Here is a 16,840-nt window from a genome sequence, read left to right on the forward strand (position 1 = left end):
GAAAATGTCATCTCTCAGTGATGCGTAACCTATTGAAAATTGCAAAACATTCCTCCTCTTATCCAATTTATCATAGCATTTTCACCACCTCATATAAAAGTTATCATTTTATTGTCATAGGTACTAACCAAGGGTGAGGGAAATGGAGAATGGATAGTAGAGGAAAGAGATGACATCAGTTGCGCGTTCCAGATCAGCTGCCGTGGTGGAGGCTGTGGCTCATGCCACATCCGGCACGGTACCTGCAGTTGGCACTGCTAGTTGGTGGAGCGTGGGGTACTCTACTAACGTCTTCCAGAATCTATCTGATTTGTGTAGGGGTCAGACTAATGAATTACATTTGCTGGGGACTACCACTCTGCTTCCTTTAGGTTTTTAAGGGTGGCACTAGCTTCTGTCGTTTGCCCCAGGAGGTTTTAAATTGGCAGTCTTGCCCGGAGGGATGTGTGGAGGCAGCTTGAGAGTTCTTTCCCACTGTGATAGCTTTTGCCACAGGCCAAAGAGCCAATCTGAGCATGGGAGTGTTCTGCCAACTCCACCTACTGTCCATTTCAGTTATACTTTCAAGGACCAGGGACATAACCACAGGCCTTTCCTCCAGTCAGTGGGCTCTGAGTCCAAAAACTGGCTCAGGTATGGAAGTTGGTTAAAAAAACTTTTTTTTTTTTTTTTTTAATCGAGATGGAGTCTCACTCTGTCACCCAGGCTGGAGTGCAGTGGCATGATATTGGCTCACTGCAATCTCCACCTCCCAGGTTCAAGCGATTCTCATGCCTCAGCCTCCAGAGTAGCTGGGATTACAGGCCTGCACCACTGCGCCCAGCTAATTTTGTTGTTGTTGTTGTTAGGAACGGGGTTTCACCATGTTGGCCAGGCTGGAAGAGTTGTGACTTTTCAGTGGCAGAGCTGCCCTCAGCTGCCTCCTTTCTTGGGACAGTATTGATTAGGGGCCTTGTTAAAAAACAGAGATTGTTGGCCCTACCCCTGGAGTTTCTAATCCAGTAGCTCTGGACTGGGGCCTGAGAATTGATATTTCTCTCAGTTTCTCAGGTGGTACTGAAGATGCTGGCAGGGAACTGCATTTCGAGACCACTGGTACAGATTGTGCAATACCCTTGTTGACTTCCCTTCTGTCTTGCCTCTAGGGATTCTAGCCATTTCTATAGATCTCTGCGAGTCCATTGCCCTACCTGCCACTCTGACCTTGTGGCTTATTGAAACATTTGCTTCTACCTTGCACCTGACACTTAAGCATTGTCACCTGGTCTCTTCTATGCTGGGAACTTCTCTCTCCATATTGACCAATCATTAGCGTGGGCTGCCCCTGGGAAGGGGATCTGGCTTTGGGCTGGGACTCTCTGCAGCTGAAGGCAGTCTCTGGAGGGTGCTTCAGCTGTGAGCTGTCAGCTGCCAACACTCTCAGCAGCTGGAAAATGGGAGCTCATCAATCTTCAACTGGAAATGTGGGCAGTGCACCTCAGCATCTACCCACATCTGTCTCAGGCCAAGACGGGGGTGAGAGGAGTAGGGTACTTGCCTCGGACACAGAATTTAAGGGGACACCAAAACATTCAGTAATCAAGGTAAACAATTTGGCACAATATTTTTAAAAAACACAAAAATTCATGATGAACAGATTATCGCATTTTTAAATAAAAGACGATCCATGTTCCTGATTTCTCCTTTTGCCTTTGGGCTCCAATGTGGCTTAGCATGGCATGTCTTCTCAGGCTGCACGAGGGCGGGGCTTTTGCCTGCTTTGTTCACTGATGTATCCTCAGTGATTAGTGGTGTGTCTGGGCATAGTAAGTGTCCAATAAATATTTGTTGAATGAGACATTTAAAATATTTGAGGGAAGAATTACCATTCAGCTACATTTCTCATTTCTCATCTCTTTCTTTTTCCCAGCTTTTCCCACTAGTGTTGACCGAACACAAGAGGCTGTTTTCACATTAGAGTCAGACTTGAGAGGGAGCCATGTGTGACTTAGGGAAAATACCTGGCCAAAATAGGATGCAGTTCACTATAAAGGGCAATTGTGAGGAGTGAATGTTTAAATATTTTTTCTTTTTTTATTTTAGAGACAGAGTCTCGTCCTGTCTCCCAGGCTGGACTGCAGTGTCACAATCATAGCTTACTATAGTTTTGAAGTACTGGGCTCAAATGATCCTCCCATCTCAGCCTCCCAAGTAGGTAGGACTTGGGAGACCGAGGCAAGAGACGCACGCTACCACGTCTGGCTCATTTAAAAAATTGTACTGTAGAGACAGTTTCTTACTATGTCGTCCAGGCTAGTCTTGAACCTCTAGCCTCAAGCAGTCCTCTCACCTCAGCCTCCCAAAGTGCTAGGATGACAGGCATGAGTCACCATGCCTGGCCTAAAGATAACTTCTTAATTGATTTCATTGTCAGATTTAATGGATATATGTAGTGTGCTTCATTGTACTAACGATAACTAGTAATTGTCAGCTTGTATAATTATGAAGTAAGAGGTGTTTTGAAATGCTCAAAAATCACCCTGTCCCCAAGTATAGATAGGTTTAGAATTCCAGGACCAAAAGTGGGACAGAAAGCCATGGTATAGAGTGGGAAGAGTAATGGTCAGCAGGTGTCCCCTCCCTCACCCCTGCCCTCACGCCCACCGTGCTCCCTGTTTCAGTGGGATGGAGGGGAACCCTGAGGGAAGCTCAGAGGCAGAGGTTAGTAGGCAGAGCACATTCTGGGGTAGATGGCAGCATTTTGGCACGTGATGCTGGAAGAGGATGTGGCCGGAGCTGCCAGGCACTGAATCCAGCAGGTTCTCTCCCTGCTGGGGGGCCTATTGTCACCACATCCTACCTTCCTTGCACCCAGGGCCAATTCTAACTTGTTTTTTAAGCCAATGAAAGGAACCTGGGACTGGGAGTGGTAGCTCACGCCTGTAATCCCAGCACTGGGAGATGGAGGCGGGTGGATCACCTGAGGTCAGGAGTTCAAGACCAGCCTGGCCAACATGGCAAAACCCTGTCTCTACTAAAAGTATAAAAATTAGCTGGGCATGGTGGCGGGCGCCTGTAATCCCAGCTACGCGGGAGGGTGAGGCAGGAGAATCACTTGAACCCTGGAGGCAGAGATTGCAGTGAGCCGAGATTATACCACTGCACTCAAGCCTGGGCAACAGAGAGAGACTCCATCAAAAAAAAAAAAAGGAACTTGGGAGTCTCCAGGGTAGATAAGAAGGTCAATGGGTTAAAGACAACTCCCATTAACTATAGAAAAATGAGACTGTGTCCCGCCAAGATTAGAGACGTATCTTCTCTCGCGGGAGGGCAGGGCTTTTGTCTGTTTTGCTCACTAGTGCAACCCAGTAAGTGTCCGATTTGATCCCAGGGTCAAATCTCCAATGTCATTTAAAAAACGGAGCAAAACCTGCCAAATACAAATTTAGACCTGAGAAATCTCAGAATCCGGTGAGCTGAGTAGTCTTGCCCCTCTCTGGAGCAAGAGCAGAATACGAAGACTGCTGGGGTGTCGCTTGGCCTTAACGGAGTGTAAGGACCACAGTCCTCCCAGGCTTAGGGAGATCTGGGGGAGTCCACAGTGGTGAAGATGTGGGAGGGTGGGGGAAGTGACCGGGACTGAGCACCCGCTGTGTGCTAGGCATCATATTAGACACTTGGTGTATACACACACACACACACACACACATACAATAGTCATGTACCGTGCAACGTTTCTGTCAACAACGGGGCACATTTACCATGGTGCTCTCATAAGACTGAAACAGAGCTGAAAATTTCCTGTCACTTAGAGATGTCTTGATGATCCTGACCCTGTATAGGCCTGGGCTAATGTGTGTTTGTCTCTTTGTTTTTAACAAAACAGCTTAAAAAGTTAAAAAAAATAAAGATATAAGGAAAAGTATTTTTGTACACTCTACAATGTGTGTTTTAAGTTAACGTTATTACAAAAGTCAAAAATTTTAAAGTTTAGAAAGGAAAAAATTTACAATAAGCTAAAATTTATTGTTGAAGAATGAATATATATATATATATATAATTTTTTTTGAGACAGGATCTTGCTCTGTGGCCCAGACTGGAGAGCAGCGGTGTGACCATCGCTCACTGTAGCCTCGAATTCTTGGGCTAAAGCGACCCTCCTCCCTCCCAAGTAGCTAAGACTAAAGGCACACAGCACCTTGCCTGTCTAAGTTTTAGCTTTATTTGTAGGAATGGGATATAACTATGCTGCCCAGGCTGGTCAAATTCCTGGCTTAAAATGATCCTCCAAAGTATTGGGATTACAGGCATGAGCCACCACATCTGACCCAGAAAAATATTTTTAAAACAAATGTGGTGTAGCCTAAGTACACAGCATTTATAAAGTCGCAGTCGTGTATGGTAATATCCTAAGTCAACATTCATTCAGCCCTCACCCACTCACCCACCGAGAGCAACTTTTAATCCTACAGGCTCTTTTCATGGTAAGTGCCCTATACGATTGTGCCATTTTTATCTTTTATATGGTATTTTTACTGTACCTTTTCTGTGTTTAGGTATATTTAGAGACACAAATACTTATTTGTGTTACAATTGCCCACACTATTCAGTGCAGTAACATGCTGTACAGGTATGTAGCCGAGGAGCAATAGACTATGCCATAAAGCCTAAGTGTGTAGCAGGCTATACATCTAGGTTTGTATAAGTGCATTCTATGATGTTTGCACAAAGATGAAATTGCCTAATGATGCATATTGCAATATGCATCCCCAACGCTGTGACACATGACTCTATGTGTATAATAGATACAAGATATACGAAGAGATACTTTTAGTTCTCATAGCAATTCTGTGAGAAAGGTATCATTAGCCCTGCTTTACAGATGAAAACAGGATCAGAGGGGCTCAGTGAATCTTCTAGGTCACACAGCCAATACATAGATTGCAGTGGAGCTGTAACTGTTTGGTTCCAAAGCCTGTGTTCCATCAACCATCTTAGGACAGCTCCCAAAAGAAATGTGACTGTCAGGGCAAAGGCAGGGCATGACCAAGTAGCCAAAGTGATAAGGTTTCTTGCTGCATCTCCCATTCACTCATTGTTTGCTTCCAGAAAGAAAAGTGTAGGGCAGCCCTTTCCTGATGTGTACTAAGCCAGGACACCTGTGTCAAGATAAGAGTGAGCCAAAGGGCAATGGTTGGTAGGATGAGGTGGAGGAGTAGGATGAGGTGGAGGAGTAGGATGAGGTGGAGGAGTATTTTAATTTTTGGAATTTGGGAAGCAGACAGCTTTCCTTTGTACGGTTGGAACAGCAGCAACATCCATGAAATATAAACCAAAAATCTTTACAGTTTCTAAATTTCCTAGATTGCTATTATTTGGTCCTAAGTTGATTATTTGTTCCACAGAAAGTGGTAATTATTCCTCCACATGCAGACCTCAGCAGCTGCTCGCACATTCCAGAGTAGGGGAGTCCTTGCCTTGGGCTTGGTTCAGCATCTAAGAAATACAGTGACATTGCAGGGTGGCAGCACCTTGCGACGCAGGGCAGAGCCGTCCACGTAGAGCACGTTGAGAATGACGACCCTGGAGGATGGTGAGGTGTGGCCCTGCAAAAGATTCCTATTTCTTTTCCATCAAATGTGCTCAATTACTATATATTTTTTCATGAACAACTTTTCCTCGCTCCAAAATTATCAACTAGACCCAGGAGCACCACCGTGAAAGGGTTTTTGTTTGTTTCCTGCTCTTGCTTGCTTGGAACAATGATTGCTCTAACGAATGAATAGTCAGCCCTGGAAACAGAATCTAGGTCAGCCTGTCCTTTCTGCTGCTTCCCACCACTAGGAGGCAGGAAGCATCTGATAAAGGAACTAAAAAGGCTGGAAACGCATATGCGTTGACAAGCAAAAGCCGGAGGCTTGCCTGCTTGCAATTCTCATGATGAAAACATTTCTTCAGAAATCAGCCTCATTTGAGCACTTCTGGCAGACGCAGAGGCCAGCTGAGGAGTGGGCCAGGAGAAGGGAAGGGCGCCTCAGGAGGCGTGTCGTTTCATCACTTTGGAAAAACCGTTCTATCTTCTGAAGACTTTGAAAATGCAGACCTAGAGAGCAAGGCTGCGACAGGGCTTTGAAACCCCCTGAGCCATGAGGTCAAGGTCCATTTTATAGAAACCTGCAATCTGAGAGAATATACATTTAATACTGTGATTCTTTTGGGAGGTGGGGGGCAGGCACTCAGATTCCAAATCCACAGGTCCTCAATTTTTTGGATTTTTTGTTCATCAGAAGCTTTAAGAAAACAAAAAAATCCCAGAATCCCACACAAGTGATAGACTGCACAGCGCGATGCACAATTTAGCATCCACACAGGTGTGAGGGTGGAGAGAGCACTGGATTGGGTGCCTGGCAGCTGCTACTCACTAGTTTTGTGACCACCAAAACCTAAGCTGCTGTACACCAACAAAGCAGCGCAATATCTCATTTGTCGGATTGCAGCATCAACAACGGGCATTTATCCAGCCCCTACTGTATGCCAGGCACTGTGCTAGGCACTGGGGAGACGATGAACGATAAGATGGGCACGGTTGGTCCCTGCCTATGAACATGACATCCCACTGAGGATTGTTATCACCTGCCTGCAGGAACATACCTAATGTGCCTGCACAGCACCTGGCATGTTACAGACACATGACACATGTTAGGTTTTTCTCCAATCCTCTTTTCTCCTTGTCTCCTCATCTAAAATAAGTTATTGTAGGGCCAGGTTAAGATTCCCCTTGGCAAAGTGGGCTTCTGGAAACACATTCAGAGGATATTTATTCATACTTTATTTTTTTTTACCTGCCTTTACTTCGCACTTACTATTTGCCAGCCTGTGCTAGACCTAAGGGATCCATAATTGATATTTTTAATTTTTCTGTCCACCATTATCTGATCCATCTTCACTGAGGAATTCCTATACCTTCTCTGGCCGGTTGAAAACATCAGCTACCCACCTTCCCAGCTTCCCCTTAACTGAGAGTATCAGCACTTCAACTAAGGTTCCACACCCCATTTGGACTTGGAAGCAGAAAGTCCAGGCAATAGAAAGGGTGGATAATCTGCCCAGTGGGAGGGTTGTGGTAGGTGCCACAATGAACTCTAGTTTCCAGAAACAGCTGGTGATGCCATGGACGGCAGTGCATGCTGGACATCAAGTGACCTGGTTTGATAGTATGACTTTGACTGTGGCCCAGGCTGCCTTTTGTTTACTTTTTTTGTACCTATTTTCAAGTCAAATTTTCTTTCTTTCTTTATTTTTTTGAGATGGAGTCTTGCTCTGTCGTCCAGGCTAGAGTGCAGCCGTGCGATCTCAGCTCTGCAACCTCTGCCTCCCGGGTTCAAGTGATTCTCCTGCCTCAGCCTCCCGAGTAGCTGGGACTACAGGCGTGCACCACCATGCCAGGCTAATTTTTGTATTTTTAGTAGAGACGAGGTTTTGCCATGTTGGCCAGGCTGGTCTTGAACTCCTGACCTCAAGTGATCCGCCCACCTCGGCCTCCCAAAGTGCTCGGATTACAGGTGTGAGCTGTCACTCCTGGTCAAGGCCAATTTTCTGATCTTCTTACCGATTCAGTGAGCTACCCAATTCCTTTTAGCAAAATCCTTTTATACTCAAATCAACACAGATGGGTTTTGTTCCTTGACACCAAGAATCCTGAAGGAGATGAAATCAAAAATTATTATGACTTTGGCGCCTTGTCCTTCAGGAGCTAGGCACACAAATGATTTCAATAGTCTATATAGTTGGGGAAAAGACAAGCCCCTTGAAACATCTACTGTGTTAGCATGTACTACGCTGGACAGTGAAGTTCAGAAATGAACATACGAGGCTTCTGCCCCCAGGGAGCTCAGTGTGTTAGGAGAGATGAATCAACGATATAGCAATTCCATTAGAAAAAGTGCTAGAGATGTGTGCAGGGTATGATGGGTTCACCAAGGAGGAATACACACCCCAGTTTAGCTAAGGCAGAGATGTTGTCTCGTTCTTGCTGCTATAACAAAGTATTCACAGACTGGGTAATTAATAAATAATTGAAACGTGTCTCTCATAGTTCTGGAGGCTGCGAAGTCCAAGATCAAGGCTCCAGCAGATTCAGTGTCTAGAGAGGGCTTGCTCGCTGCTTCCAAGATGGCACCTTCCTGCCTCCTCATATGGAGAAAGGGACAAATGCTGTGTCCTCATGTGGCAGAGAGTGGAAGGGGAAAAAGTGCCAGGCAGCTCCCTGAAGCCTCCTTTATAAGGACATTAATCCATTTGTGAGGGCAGAGCTTTCATAACTTAATCACTCCCCAGAAGGTCTCACCTCTGAATACTATCACATTGGGTATTCAGTTTCAACATGAATTTTGGAGAGACGTAAACATTCAAACTATAGCAGACACTGAATGAGCAAGGCTTTGGAGAGAGGGACGGGATGCTTGAGTCGAGTCTTGAAAGAAGAGTAAAAGTATATCAGACAAAAGCAGAGGAGCCCAGAGAAAGAGGAGGAATTTCCCTGTGCAAGAGCAAAGGCCTGAAGGAGAGATTCAGCATGGCATGTGTATTAGTCAGGGTTCTCTAGAGGACAGAACTAATGGAATGTGTAGATAGATAGATAGATAGATAGATAGAGGAGTTTATTAAGTATTAACTCACATGATCACAAGGTCCCACAATGGGCCGTCTGCAGGCTGAGGAGCAAGGAGAGCCAGTCCGAGTCCCAGCACTGAAGAACATGGCGTCCAATGTTTGAGAGCAGGGGCATCCAGCACGGGAGAAAGGTGTAGGCTGGGAGGCTAGGCCTGTCTCTCTTCTCACATTTTTCTGCCTGCTTTTTATTCTAGCCGTGCTAGCAGCTGGTTAGATGGTGCTCACCCAGATTAAGAGTAGATCTGCCTTTCCCAGCCCACAGACTCAAATGTTAGTCTCCTTTGGCAACACCCTCACAGACACACCCAGGATCAATACTTTGTATCCTTCAATCCAATCAGGTTGACACTCAGTATTAACCGTCACAGCGTGTGTGGGATTAAGCAGTTTTGTGCTGCTAGAACCACCATGTTCCTGGTGAAGGATAAGGGAGTTGTCATGAGTAGTAGGCTCTGAGTACAGGGCTTGTGTGCAGAGGTCGAGACTGGGAAGAGCTGCCCATGAGTCTGGGAGGTGGTGTGGACCAGGGATATGGAGAAAGATTCAGTGGTTTGGAGGGTCCAGGAGAGGCTAGATGCTGTGATGATGTTTTTATGGAAACTGCCTACATGATTATCAGATTTCCTCCAGAAATACTCAGCTACCAGTATATTCCGGTCCAGAATAACGCTGGTCCAGAATTAGGTTTTCATGGTAAAAATGAAGGCAGGCATCTGAATTTGGAGAACCTGATCTTGGACCAGGTTTGCTCAGAAAGAACTAGGCCCACAGTTAAAAGCTGCCTCTGGTTCGGATGGGAGAGAAGAGGTAGGGGTTGGCTGAGAAGGCTGGCAGGGTAGAGTCTCGACTGAAATCTGCCACATATGGCCCACAATCTATTTTGTGCCCCTAACACAAGGGGCATTATAAGTTTTGACTATAAAAGAAAATTGTGATTATAAAATACAGTTTTAAAATAGACTTCTCAATTCACCTCACCACACGTATAAAGATACTTTTTACATTTTTATGGCATATCAACACACTATTCATTTCCCTTATGAGGAAAATGCATAAGCACCCTTTAAGCATTTTAAGGGAAAAACTTGGAATTATTATGATAAACAGAGGGCTTTCTTTTATTTTGTTTTGTTTTTTTGTTTTTGTTTTTTGCTTCTTAAAGCTCCACTTTATTGCCAAATGTAAATGCCCCCGCCCCCCCACTGGTTTTTCTCATGCTTTTTTTTTCTTTTTTTCTTTTATTGTACTTTAAGTTCTAGGGTACATGTGCATAACGTGCAGGTTTGTTACATATGTATACTTGTGCCATGTTGGTGTGCTGCACCCATCAACTCGTCAGCACCCATCAACTCGTCATTTATATCAGGTATAACTCCCAATGCAATTCCTCCCCCCTCCCCCCTCCCCATGATAGGCCCCAGTGTGTGATGTTCCCCTTCCCGAGTCCAAGTGATCTCATTGTTCAGTTCCCACCTATGAGTGAGAACATGTGGTGTTTGGTTTTCTGTTCTTGTGATAGTTCGCTGAGAATGATGGTTTCCAGCTGCATCCATGTCCCTACAAAGGACACAAACTCATCCTTTTTTATGGCTGCATAGTATTCCATGGTGTATATGTGCCATATTTTCTTAATCCAGTCTAAACAGAGGGCTTTCTATGTAAACAGCATTTATTTGATCTTCACAAAAGCTCCCTGCAGAAGGTATCATTATGAACCCATTTTAAAGAAAGGAGAACCGAAGGGCAGAAAAGAAAACTTGCCCAAGGTTACATAGGTGAGAAGCAGGTTAGGATCTGACACATATGATCTGACTCCAGAGAAGGTGCCCCTAACGATGCATTCCACTGTGTCTCCTTGGAAATCTCACCTCCTCTTCATCATTATGCAGTGAATTTTGTCCCCCCGCTATAGTTTGGATGTTTGTCCCACTCGGATCTCATGTTGAATTTAATCCCCAGTGTTGGAGGTGAGGCCCGGTGGAAGGTGTTTGGGTCATGGGGGCGGATCCCTCGTGGCTTAGTGCTGTCGTCACGATGGTGAGTTATCCTGAGATCTGATTGTTGAAAAGCGTGTGGCTCCTCCCTCCCCTTGCTCCTGCTCTCCCCATGTGGCGTGCAGCTTCACCTCTGCCGTGAATAAAAGCTCCCTGAGGCCTCCCCAGAAGCCGAGCAGATGCCTGTGCCATGCTTCCTAAACAGCCTGCAGAACTGTGAGCCAACTAACGCTCTTTTCTTTATAAATTACCCAGCCTCATGTATTCCTTTATAGCAATGCAAGAATGGCCTAACAACCCCCTCCTTCCCCACCACTTCCCTAAATTAGTCTGTTGAAGTCCTAACCCCCGGTACCTCAGAATGTGACTGCATTTGGAGATAGGGTCTTCTAAGTGAGGTCATTAGACTGGGCCCTGATCTAATATGACTGGTGTCTTTATGAGAATAGGAGATTTGGCACAGACACATACAGAAGAAAGACTATGTGATATAGTTGGGCTGTGTCCCCACCCAAATCTCACTTTGAATTGTACCCCCCACAATTCCCATGTGATGTGGGATCGACCCAGTGGGAATTAATTGAATCGTGGGGGGTGGGTCTTTGCTGTGCTATTCTCATGATAGTGAATAAGTCTCATGAGATGTGATGGTTTTATAAAGAGGAGTTCCCCTGCACAAATTCTCTTTTCCCTGCTGCCATGTAAGATGTGACTTGCTCCTTCTTGCCGTCTGCCATGATTGCGAGGCCGCCCCAGCAATGTGAAACTATGAGTCAATTAAACCTCTTTCCTTTGTAATCACCCAGTCTCGGGCATGTCTTTATTGGCAGTGTGAGAACAGACTAATACACTATGTGAAGACACAGGGAGGAGAAGACAATGATCATAAGCCAAAGCGAGGGGCCTAGAGCAGTTCTTTCCCTCGCAGCCCTCAAAAGGAGCGAACCCTGCCAACACCTTGATCTCAGACTTCTAGCGTCCCAGCCCATGATAAAATGAATTTCTGGAGGTGAAGCCTCCCAGGTTGTAGTTCTTTATTATGGCAGCCCTAGCAAATGAATTCACTCACAGACCCCCAGTTAAGAAGGAGCAGGAGGAGGAGGCAAAAAAGAAATTACTCTTCTAAGTGAATTCATCTCATGTTACAATATAAAATATGTGAGAATGTGTGCATTTCATTAGATACGTGAAGCTTAACTGAATCATGTTTCAAAAGAAATAATCGAATTCAGTTTTATAATAAGAGTAAAATCAAGAAAGCAGGAAAAGTCTCAATTTATATTGATGTAGTATCCTTGAAGTAGTATCATAGACCGGAAAGAGCAGCTTAATTAAGGCCAAAGTGTGTTTGTTAATTAGCTGGGGTCCTGTCCCGTGAGCCGACCAATAGATGCCATCAACAATGAGAGAGCATGGACTTATTGACGGAAAGGTGAAGTCAGTTGTGCATTAGACACATGTATTTCCTCTGAGGGCGGCAGTACTTTCATTAATTATGAATTCTGTCTTTCCTTATGTCTTCTGAGCTTCCCACTAATGCTGGAATTATCAGTGTGAAACATGAGGCCTTCCAGTAATTATAGGCAATTCAGAGAGTCTTAAAAAGTGTGATCCTATATTCCAGGAAAAAACAATGTCCAGCATTTTTTAAAAAAATAAATTTCAACTCGTGTGTTTAGTACCTTCTACGTGCAAGGTGGTGAAGTGCTGGCTCTGGAGGCTTTACTGTGTTCAGGATTCTGAAAGTGCTCATGGCCTGAGGCCCTAAAGAGGTTTTTATTCTGGCCTTTTATTTTATTTTTTTGAGAGAGTCTCACTCTGTCACCCAGGCTGGAGGGCAGTGGTGCCATCTTGGCTCAGTGTACCCTCCCAGGTTCAAGTGATTCTCCTGCCTCAGCCTCCCACGTAGCGAGGACTACAGGCTTGTGCCACCACACCCGGCTAATATTTTGTGTTTTTAGTAGAGACGGGGTTTCACTATGTTGGTCAGGCTGGTCTTGAACTCCTGGCCTCAAGTGATCCGCCTGCCTCAGTCTCCCAAAATTCTGGGATTACAGGCATGAGCCACCACACCTGGCCTGTATCCTGACCATTTAAAGAGAAAAATAAATTAGGGAGCATTCCAGTCATGAGTCTGAATCATTTTAACATTTAAATGCCTTGTTTGTAGATTTGAAAGAAAGTCAAACTTTGACCAGCTTGTCACTTTTTTGGGTTCCTGTTCCATGCTTTATAGAGCCATATGGTTCATGTTTGAAAAAGTTTAAAATCAGGCAGCTTAATTAAATGTTTCATTTTCACAGACGTTTTAGTCTCCTTTCTCTCTATACCCAGGAGCTCGTGCTCTCATTTTACCAGCTCATTTCTTACCGGCTCAGAGGGGCTCAACATACTGTGTAGACTAACATAGGATCGACATGACGTAGGGGAATTTTGTCATTTTTAGAGACAATAGACAGTGACTATCACTCAGTCCAACTTTCAATAATGAATGAGAAGAAAAGGATGGGCAAGAACAGAGGAGAGAAATAGAGACAGACAGTTAAAAAGAGAAGTGATTCAGAGAAATGCACCAAGACCCAGAGACAGAAATACGCAGGTTAGAAAGAAATATACAGAGATACAAGGTCCCATACCCCAACCTCATGACATCCCTACCTTGTCTTTAAGATACTATGGTGTTAAAACCTGTCACATGGCCGGGCACAGTGGCTCACACCTGTAATCCCAGCACTTTGGGAGGCCGAGGCGGGTGGATCACTTGAGATCAGTAGTTCGAGACCAGCCTGGCCAACATGGTGAAACCCCATCTCCACTAAAAATACAAAAATTAGCCAGGTGTAGTGGCACATGCCTGTAGTCCTAGCTATTCAGGAGGCTGAGGCAGGAGAATAGCTTGAATCCAGGAGGCAGAGGTTGCAGTGTGCCATGCACTCACACCACTGCACTCCAGCCTGGGCAACCCAGCCAGACTCTGTCTCAAAAAAAAAAAAAAAAAAAAAAAAAACTGTCACATTTTTCACACCAAAAACAAAAACACCAAAATCACATGAACAAGAAGTAAACCTTGTTCCACAAGCCACCAAGCCAACACAAACTGATGCTTTTGGATAACGAATCTTGTCTGTCAAACCACAGCAAGAATGGCCAAATCAGTAAGAGTGAGGAGACGTGCAGTGAGGAGGATTCACATCAATCAGAAAGCGGCCCGCAGCTAGCTGGGCTGGCGGGAGAGCAAGCTGTGGTTGGTTTGACTGTGTGCAGGAGATGCCAGAGGCTGCTGGTAAACAGATTGAAAAGTGTAAACTGTCTTCTTTCCTTTTGGGAACCTCTGTGGGTGCACTCTCCAAGGCCAGGCCCAGTTCCTTCCCTTGGTCTCATCACTGGTCTCTTTATTTCCCTCCTGTGCAGTTCAAGAGGCCTGGGCGATGTGACCGGAACAGAATGAGGTCAGCTGAATAAGAACAAATACACCAGTAAAGGAAGATTTGTAGATTTCTTGCCCTTCAGTGGGCCTTCTTGATTAGCCGCAGTAACTTGGATCAATTCCGTTATTTCATGAACCAATATTTTCCATTCTCTACCCTTTTCTCTGACTCTGGTCTTTTTGCATCTCTGCCTTTCCAAATGGCTTCTTTCTCAACTGTATAATTTTTACCAACTCAGCTCTAATGATAGATGAAACCAACACTAAGCTGTTGAACTCATGTACTTTAGCATGTGCCTACACTCTTGAAGGCAGCAATAAATACAAAATCTGCCGGGAAAATATAGTATTATACCACGTAATGGTGAGGATGAATTTGTAAATACACTTTTGTTTTCAAATCTTCCACGCCCCAAGGCATCAATGGAGCTCAGGAGTTTGGTGAATTGTGGGAAATTAGAGGCGCTCGGATACATATAAATGAGCAGCTCATTTAGCCGCATGTGGCAGCAGGGGCCATGTGAATGGAAACGAAAGTGAGTTGTCCATTTTTCTTTTCTCTGTCTTTTTTTTTTTTTTTTTTTTTTTTTTGAGACAGAGTCTTGCTCTGTCACCAGGCTGGAGTGCAGTGGTGCAATCTTGGCTCACTGCAACCTCTGCCTCCCGGCTTCAAGTGATCCACCTGCCTCAGCCTCCCGAGTAGCTGGCACTACAGGTGTATGTCACCACACCCAGCTAATTTTTGTATTTTTAGTGGAGATGAGGTTTCAGCATGTTGGCCAGGCTTGTCTCAATCTCCTGGCCTTGTGATCCACCCGCCTCGGCCTCCCAAAGTTCTGGGATTACAGATGTGAGCCACTGCGCCCGGCTGAGTTGTGGATTTTTTTATATTTTCATTCAAATTTCTTCAAATGCCCTTCCCCTTTAAAGGATCGTCAAAATCCCTTTCCTTTAACGTTAACACTACAAGGAATCGAAGTCTCATTTCCTGGAAATACAGGCTGGATGGCAGCCATCCCTCAAATGAGTCCCCACGGGGAAGACTTGGAGAGTGCACTCCTAACTGAGGTTTCCGGTGGACGTGTATGAAGCCCCACGGACTGGAAGCTGAGGTCACGGATTACTCTCTCACTGCTGCTGAGTGCCAGTTCATCATGCACTTCCCGTCATTATTCTCTTACATCATGCATAATAACCCTGTAACTCTTAGCCCATCTCCTCGTGTGCAGATTTCTAATCAGCTGTGAAAAAATACCATGAATATCTCTGCATTTAAGAAGAGATGCTAAATTAAAAAACAATAAAAAAGAGAAGAGATGCTAATGGGGAAAGGGTTGAGGAACAGCTGTGGATTGGAAGTAATGGGGTCAAGTAAAATAGGGCAGCAAATCAGGAAATGGGATAGGAGTAGGCACTGGGGAGAGGAAGCTACGCAAACCAGCCAACATCACCATTACCATGTTTCTTGTTTTCCTCTGAAACCCTCTTCTAATATCTGAGGTAGCATGAGGTTGCAATGGAAGGAACATGAGCTTTGCTATGAGATAAATACACGTGAGAATCCTGCCCCGTCATGAGGCTCTGTGATATTGCAGATAAGTTTCTTAGCCCTTCCTAGCTTCAGGTCAGTAATAATACTAAGCTTTCAAAACTAGTGGAAGAAACAGAGATCATGGAACAAGGAATGGCTGATACCAGGCACTCAGTACATGGCAGAACAATTGTTATTATTGAGACAGGGCCTGGCTCTGTCATCGAGACTGGGGTGCAGTGGTGCAATCACAGCTCACTGCAGCCTCGACCTCCAGAGCTCAAGTGATCCTCTGACCTCAGTCTCCTGAGTAGCTAGGACCACACGTTCATTCACACCACCTGGATGGTTTTTTAAAATTTTTGTAGAGATGGGGGTCTCACTATGATGGCTGATCTTGAACTCCTGAGCTCAAGCAGTCCTCCCTCCTTAACCTCCCAAAGTGCTGCGATTATAGGCGTGAGCCACCACACCTGGCCAGAAACTAGCACTAATGATAACTGGGTTTGTGTCTGCAATGCACTGACCTGATGCTTGCTCAGATGGGGGCAGGGGAAAGTAAAGATAACCAGGAAACTGGCAGGACCCTGAAGAGAACAGCATTAGTCTCACATTCGCCATGTGATTTGCCTTTATCTTTGTCACAATTTCTCTCTAATCTCCCTCAACTTTTAAATCACATAATGAGCCAAAAGGATGATAAGAGAGAACAATGTCAACAACTATGAAGGATCTGAGATTTTTGCCCTGCTTGGAAGCTCACAAGCGAGCCAATCACAGCTCCATTGATGGTGGCAGAACACACGAGACTCCCAGTCAGCAACAACAGACCTCATGACAGCACAGCTGGCAGCTTGAGCTTCATGTTCCCATGGGTTCTCTGGGAGCTGCAAGTCCTGTGGGGGTGATGCAGAGGTAGGCCCAGGTAGCTGCTGTACACACAGTGCGTTATGTGACAGCCAAGGAACCTGGAGCTTAAATGTTCCCAATCTTCTAAGGGGACTGTTAACAAGCCTGCCCAATCCTTCTCCTGGAGAGGGACATTATCTTTATTATCCTTGCCAGGAGACAAACCTGCCCTCTGCCGATCTTCCACTGTTGTTTTGTATGTAAATGTCTTGGAAAAGGCAGTCTGCATCACGGTGTGTTGAAACACCACAGACAATTGCTTTCCAACCAAGTAAGACACAGCCAGAGGCAGAATTCAAAAGAAAGCACTGTGATTAGAGAAGATGC

Source organism: Piliocolobus tephrosceles, chromosome 5 (assembly GCF_002776525.5).
Source record: "Piliocolobus tephrosceles isolate RC106 chromosome 5, ASM277652v3, whole genome shotgun sequence".
Taxonomy (NCBI): domain Eukaryota; kingdom Metazoa; phylum Chordata; class Mammalia; order Primates; family Cercopithecidae; genus Piliocolobus; species Piliocolobus tephrosceles.